A 7,953-nucleotide genomic window follows, 5' to 3' on the forward strand; every position below is an offset into this window, starting at 1 on the left:
CAAGGGACACACTGACAAAGGAGATTAATCAGAACTGGCTTTGACAAGCACTGTGGCAATTGAACAATTAAAACAGACATGGGGGGGAAGAAGAATGGACTGGGAATGAGGGTGGAAAAAACAGTGCAACAATGAATGAATGAAAACCCAAAATCTCTTTAAATGTTCGTTAAAACTAATAAAATTTAATTAAAAAAATCAAATCCTTATGCACATAAAAAAATGCAGGTATAAGTAAGACTTATTTCCCTGTATCTGTCTTAGGGTCTTCTTAAGGGTCTCTGTAATTTGAAAACTGCAAGGTTTTCCTCTTTCTCCTGGACAACATCTTTAATTTATTTAATTTAATTGATTTTAAATGGCTCAGAAATATGCATTTTTTTCACACCTTCTAACAATTCCTCACTCTGGCCTGACTGAGACGTTCTCTAGGTTCCCATTAGGGATTTATTTCAGCAACTGTCTCTTCTTCCACTTCATACACATTGTGCCATAGGTAAGGGAGTTAGCACATTACTCGACCTTTGACTAATATTCTTTTCATCTATTGTTCAGCAGTCAAAAGAACTCTCCACATTAGATCAAAAGTTCTATCGACTTTACAAATTCATTTCTAAATTGTCAGGGTCTTCTGAGAAGCTACTAAATTTATTCTTACACTAACATATAAGAAATTATTTAAGTAATACTCCATTTCTATTCACAATTTGAAATAAGAGGAGTAAGTTCCCAGTTTGAGGTAAAGATGGGAAAAGTTTCTGGTTTGATATGGAGAGTGTGGACAGTGGCAAATAAATGTTCCTTTGTATAAATTACTAATATTAACTAGTTTTTTCATTGTGGTTTTATTGGGTGCTGTTGAGATATTTTGTTTTGTTTTGTTGTTTTGGGGGTTGTTTATTTCTTTGGCTTCCTCGTATTGGGAAATAAATATCTCAAAATAGGCTTCAGATTAAGTGTGGGAGAGCTAAGGATAAACTTTTGTGAAGAGTTTAGAAAAAATCGGGCAATAAGCTAAGACATAAAAAGAATCTTAAATAATAAACATTTAACTACCAAAGGCATTTGACTGTGTGGATCATAACAAACTATGGCTAACTTTGAGAAGAATGGGAATCCCAGAACACTTAACTGTGCCAATGTGTAATCTAGATGAAGAACCTGTTGTTCAAATGGAGGAAGAGAATATTGTGTGGTTTACTATCAGGAAAGGTATTCATCAGGGGTGTATCCTTTCTCCATTCCAATTCAATCTGTATGCTGAGCAAATAATTCGTGAAGCTAAGCTTTATAAAGAGGAATACAGCATCAAGACTGGAGGAAGACTCCTGAACAATCTGTGTTATGCAGAAAGTGAGGAGGTCTTGAAATATTTGCTGCAGAATATCAAGGACTAAAGCCTTCTATATGAATTACATCTAAATAGCAAGAAAATAAAGGTTCTTAACATTGATAAACAGATAAAATTGTGATGAATGGAGAAAGGATTAAAGTTGTCAATCATTTCATCTTGATTTAAGCAACAATCAACTCTTGGTACTAGCAGTCAAGAGATCGAAAGATGTATACCATTGGGCAAGTTCACTGAAATTATGTCTGTTTGATGACTAAGGTGGCCTGATTAATGCCATGGTCTTTTCAATATGTTTCTACACATCTGAGGGCTGTATAATGAACAAGGATGACAGAAGAATGGATGTCTTTGAGTTGTGGTGTTGAGAAAGAGTACTGAATATCCTGTGGACTATCAGAAGAACAAACAGGTATATCTTGGGAAAGGTGCAGCCAGAGTGCTCCTTGGAGGCAAAGATGGCAAAGCTTTGTCTCTCATACTTTGTAAATTCTAGGAGAGTATATACCTTGGAAAAGGATGTCATACATGGAAGGGTGGAGGGTCAGTGAAAGAGAGGAAGGCTCCCATCTATATAGATTGACACTGTGACTGTAACAACCGGCTCAAGTGTGCCAGTGATGATGAGTACAGCACATGATAGGGGAAGTTCAGATTTGTTCACAGGGTCACTATGGGTCACACTTGACTCAAAGACACCTAACAATAACAACATTTGATATAGATGAAAATCTGATAGAATTATGCTTTCAATGCAGAGGTATCCAGTTCTAATCCACCGGCTGTTTCACGGGAGAAATATGGGCAATCTCCTCCTGTGCTATTACCAGTCTCTGAAAACAAGTTGGAGGGTCAGCTATGGTTCAAACCTGACTCAATGGTGCACAATAACAACAATTTGATATAGTTTTTGTTGTTGCTGCTGTTGTTGTTTATTTCCTTCGAGTTGAGCACTAATCATAGTGACCCTAGGAACAAAAGGCCTGAAGCCCCTCTACAACTATAAACATGTATCAAAGTTCACAGAGTTTCTAGAGGCAAGTTGTTTAGGAAGTGGATGCCACTCCTGCTTCCAAAACTGTCATAGAATGTTGTTGGTTGAGTCGCCTGTGATGTGTAGCAACCCTATGTACAGCAGCTCTGAACCCTTTCCTGTCCTGAGCCAGTCTCACTAATTCTGACACAGCAATCCTAATTGCCCCACTTACTATATCAATCCATCTCATCTGTGGTCTTCCTCTCCTGTGCTGTCTGTTCACCCTTCCAAACATGATGTCCTTCTCCAAGGACCAATCTCTCCTGGCCACATGCCCAAAGTAACTGAGATAGAGCTTCAAAATCCTAGCCCCCAAGGAGAGACTTGGTTTCACCCTCTCTGAGACAGACCTATTTGTTTTCTTAGAAATCCATGGTATGTTAAAGATTCTTCTCCAGTACCACAACTATTCTTCTTCTATCATCCTTAGGCATTGTCCAACTTTCTGAAGCATAACAAGTAATTGAGAAAACCATGGCCTGGATGAGGTGCACCTTTGTTTCTAGACTGACATTTTTGCTCTTCAGCACTCTGGAGAGGTCCATGACAGCAGTTTCCCAATTCAATTTGTCTTTTGATTTCCTGACTGCTGGTATTAACAGTATTGATTGTGGATCTGAGAAAGGTGTAATTTATAACAACCTTAATCTCTTCTGCATCTATTACGGTACTGCCCATTGGCCCAGTGGTGAGAATCTTTGTCTTCTTGATGGTGAGCTTCAATCCATATCGAAGACTATAGTCCTTGACAATTTGCAGCAAATGCTTCAGGTCTTCTTCAGTTTCAGCAAGCAAGATTGTGTCATCAGCATATCATAAGTTGTTAATGAGTCTTCCTTCAATCTTGATACCACATTCTTCTTCATAAAGTCCTGCTTCCCGAATGATCTGCTCTGCATACAGATTGAAAATGTATGAGAACAGGATGCACCCTTGATGCTCTCCTTTCTTGATTTTGAACCATGCAATATTTCCTTGCTCTTTTCTGAGAACTGCTTCTTGGTACAAATACAGGTTTCATATAAGCACAATCAAGTGTTCTGAGATTCCCATTTTCCTCAAGGTTATCCACGCAGTTAAATGCCTTTGCATAGTCAATAAAACACAGATAGACATTCTTCTGGTACTCTTTGCTTTCTGCCAAAATCCATCTGACACTGGCAATAATGTCACTAGTGCAGCGATCTCTTCTAAATCCAGTCTGTATTTTTCTGGTAGTTCTCTGTCAATACGCACTTAAGCACAAATAGATCTGAAACTGATAAGAATAGGATATTCTCATACTGGCTTGGTGAATACTTGGAGAAATGCTAAACTACAGGTTCAGGCAGCTGTTTGTTTTCCTAGGTGGACAACAGGTCCCAATTTAAAAGGACATGATCTTTTAAATGAGACAGAACACAGTTAGGGAAGATCAAACTAGGTTAGAGAATGCTGTTCAGTTCTGTTTTTTGTTTTGTTTTGTTTTTTCCACTTTGCAACCTTTTCTGGGATGGGATAAAGAGATGGTGTTAATTAGACAATGCAAATAGCACCAAATAAGCTAAGTAGAAGTCCATGCTTTGCTCCTCCTATCTTAGTTGGTTGGTTTGCTTTAACTAACTTTGAGAAAATTCCTCTAATTATATTCTTTCCTTTCAACTTACTGTAAAAGATTCATATTTTCTTCCATTTTTAAAAGGTAATTCAATAAGTAATATCACAAACAAGTAAAATTTTTTGAAAATTATTTTTAAAAAACCTAGAACAGTATATCAACAGAGAACTTCCACAAATTCAAGCTGGATTAAGAAGAGGTTGTAGTATTTATGAGGCTGAAATAATTCATGAAGCCAGACTCTATGAAGAATAATGTGACAGCAAGATTGGAGGAAGACTCATCAACAACCTGCATTATGCTTGCAGAAAGGGAAGAAGACTTGAAGCACAGCCCTCAATATAGATTACATCTTGGCGTCAAGAAAACAAAAAGCTCTTTGGTGGCTAGGAATTTTCACTATTTCTTCATGTGTTTGTTTGCTATCTGAATGTCTTCTTTGGTGAAGCATCTATTAATATCCTGTGCCCACTTTGGTACTTGGGGTACCCTCGAGCACATCATGCTGAGTGAAATACCTCAGTCACAAAAGGACAATTACTGAATAGCACCACTGTTATAAAGCAGGTCTGACATGAAGTTGGGGGGAGGGGGATGGTTGGGAGGAGAATAGGATAAGAGTGGATAGATAATTACCATTGCATTGGAATGGATGAAATATGGAACTGTTTAAAATGAATATATTGCTAGGCATTATACGTACGACAACAGCTCAGAATAAGCAATATATCATTGCAAAGAGGATGGAGTGGGGAGGTAACTGTGCACCAATGAATGAATATTTAAAAAAAAAATAAACTGGAGGACCGGGAAGAGACAGCAAGTGGGTAAAATGTGCAACAATGGATGAATGAAAATCTAACTTCTCTGTAAATGTTAGTTAAGAGTACAATAAAATTAAATTTTAAATAAAAAAGAAATCAAATAATTGTGGAAAGAATGGGAAATCAGACCTTTTGAGTACTGTAATTAATATGATGGAATAAAATGTGCATGAATGACTGAATGGGGGAAAAAAGAAAACAAAAACCCTCACCACTGAACCTACAGGAAACATCATAATAAATGGAGAATAGACTGAAGTTGTCATGATTTAATTTTACCTGGGTAAACAATTAACACCCATGATAACTGTGGTTATTATGTTCCCTTAAGTCAGAATTTACTTATAGCTGACCCTTTAGTGGGCTTTGAAAGGTTGTAAATTGCGGGGGGCAGCTGTGCCTCTGGGAGAGGCATTGCAGCGGCTGGCAGAGCGGCTTCAGAGCGGACAGCGAGTGACCCGCGTGGACAGGCGCGAGCCTCGCTGAAGGAGCATCCCCGGGGCACCCTCCTGTCCCCCGACAGCAGCCCAGCCCTACCCAGGAATGTCGGCATGACGGTCCCACCGAAGGGGGTTCCACCGCCAGCACCGAGCACGGCCGGAGTGGGGATACGACTCGGACCCATCACTGGAGAAATGGATGAAGCCGACTCGGGGTTTCTAAAACTCAAGCAGACAGGGGACGACTCTGTCTCGCTGACCTCCTCCAACGCCGAGTCCATTTTTGTTGAAGACTTCTACACCACCCCTCTGAGGAGCGAGTTCGAATCCGATGCCCACGAGCTGGAGGCTGAGTCCTGGAGCTTGTCAGTGGACCCGGTGTACATGAAGGCACAGAAGCGAGAGGTGGTGAAGAGACAGGACGTCCTATACGAGCTGCTGCAGACGGAGATGCACCATGTGCGCACACTCAAGATCATGCAGAAGGTGTACTCCCGGGCCCTGCACGAGGAGCTGCAGTTCAACAGCAAGGCTATCGGCCGCCTCTTCCCATGCCTGGACGACCTGCTGGATATACACGGCCACTTCCTCGCGCGGCTCAAGGAGCGCCGCCAGGAGTCCCTGGAGGAGGGCAGCGACCGCAATTACATCATCCAGAAGATCGGGGACCTCCTGGTGCAGCAGTTCTCTGGTGAGAGCGGAGAGAGGCTCAAGGAGAAGTACGGCGTCTTCTGCAGCAGCCACAACGAAGCCGTCGGCCACTACAAGATGCTGATGCAGCAGAACAAGAAGTTCCAGAACCTCATCCAGAAAATCAGCAGCTTCTCCATCGTGCGGCGGCTGGGTGTCCAGGAGTGCATCCTGCTGGTCACGCAGCACATCACCAAGTACCCGGTGCTGGTGGAGCGCATCGTGCAGAACACGGAAGCTGGCACCAAGGACTATGACGACCTGACGCAGGCCCTGAACCTCATCAAAGACGTCATCTCACAAGTGGACGCCAAGGTCAGCGAGTACGAGAAAGGCCAGCGCCTCCGCGAGATCGCCGGGAAGATGGACCTCAAGTCCTCCAGCAAGCTCAAGAACGGGCTGACCTTCCGCAAGGAGGACGTTCTGCAGCGCCAGCTGCACCTGGAGGGCACGCTGTGCTGGAAGTCCACATCGGGGCGCCTCAAAGACATTCTCGCTGTCCTGCTGACTGATGCCCTGCTGCTGCTCCAGGAGAAGGACCAGAAGTACGTCTTTGCGTCCGTGGACTCGAAGCCACCCATCCTGTCCCTCCAGAAGCTCATTGTGCGTGAGGTGGCCAACGAGGAGAAAGCCATGTTCCTCATCAGTGCCTCGCTCCAGGGGCCTGAGATATACGAGATCTACACCTCCTCCAAGGACGAGCGCAACTCCTGGATGGATGAAATCCGCAGGGCTGTGGAGAGCTGTTCAGGCATGGAAGAGGGATCCTTCAGCGAAGCCGATGAGGAAAGGAAGAGGATTGAGGCCCGGGCCATGAGGCTGAGGGAGTTTCAAGAGCGCCTGACCGTCAAAGACCAGCTGATCACCCAGAGCCTCAGCGAGAAGCAGCAGATCTTCCTGGAGATGTGGGAGCTGAGCGGGTTCGAGGACAGCACCCAGGGCTCCCAGGCCCGGCTTCTCTTCCGGGGAGGGGACCCCTCCAAGAACCTGCAGGGGGAGCTGATCCTCAGGTCCGCCATGACTGAGATCGAGGACATCCAGAGCCTGCTCTGTAGGCGGCTGGGCAGCACCAACGGGCAGGCGGAGAACGGCAGTGGCTCCAGCACCCTGCCCCGGAGGGTGGAGACCTTCGCAGGCTACGAAAACAGCAGCAGCATGAGTGGCAGTTTCCAGAAGAAGGCCAGCAGCTCCGACCCCAAGCCCCTCGACTGCAGAGGCCCAGCCAGCAGCCCCAACGGGAGGGCCAGCGACTCCCCGGGGCCCCCCGAGGAAGCTCCCCAGGAGCCGGGTGCAGACGGCAGCCCCTGTGGCCTGGAGTTGGAGGTAGGCCTTGAGCTCCATGGTTGTCCACACCCTGGAGCCACCCTCACAACTGCAGGCAAAGAACAGAGTCTGCCTCTCCCACAGCTTGTCCAGCGGGTCCAGACGCTGTCGCAGCTACTCCTGAGTCTGCAGGCAGTCATCGCGCGGCAGGACAGCTTCGTGGAGGTGCAGCGGGCCAGCATCCAGGAGCGTGAGCGGCAGCTGCGGCTGCAGTCGACGCGCGGGAACCTGCTGCTGGAGCTGGAGCGCACGCGCGCCTTCGAGAAGCAGCGCGAGGAGCTGGCGGGCGTGCAGAAGCTGCAGGGCCAGCTGCGCCAGGAGCAGCAGCGCTGGGAGCGCGAGCAGGGCGGCAGCAGCGCGAGCTGGAGCACCTGCGCGAGTCCCAGCGCGCCGTGGAGAAGGAGCATGAGTGGCTGGAGCAGCTGCGGAGGCTCAAGAAGCAGAACACGGCGCCCGAGGAGGCGGAGGCCCAGCCCCCAAGCCACCCTCCCAGCTTCAACGGAGAAGGACTGGAAGGGCCCCCGGGCCTGGCGCAACTGTCAGGGGCGCGGATGAGCACGCTGCTGTCCAGTGCCGGGCCCGACCACACAGAGCACCCCAAGGTGGCCCGCCGGGACAGTGCACCAGCCGAGAGCCGCCTGACCAAGAGAGACGTACCCATCCAGCTGCTCAGCAGCACCAACCAGACGCAG

General features: G+C 46.3%; 1 pseudogene; it reads left to right on the forward strand.

Annotated features, from left to right (window-relative positions):
* Positions 1-5,287: 5,287 nt before the first annotated feature.
* Positions 5,288-7,953, forward strand: part of LOC102846523 — a 4,505-nt pseudogene continuing 1,839 nt past the window's right edge.

This window comes from Elephantulus edwardii, unplaced genomic scaffold (genome assembly GCF_000299155.1).
Source record: "Elephantulus edwardii isolate Elephantulus edwardi_28Jun2011 unplaced genomic scaffold, EleEdw1.0 scaffold00555, whole genome shotgun sequence".
Classification (NCBI taxonomy): Eukaryota; Metazoa; Chordata; class Mammalia; order Macroscelidea; family Macroscelididae; genus Elephantulus; species Elephantulus edwardii.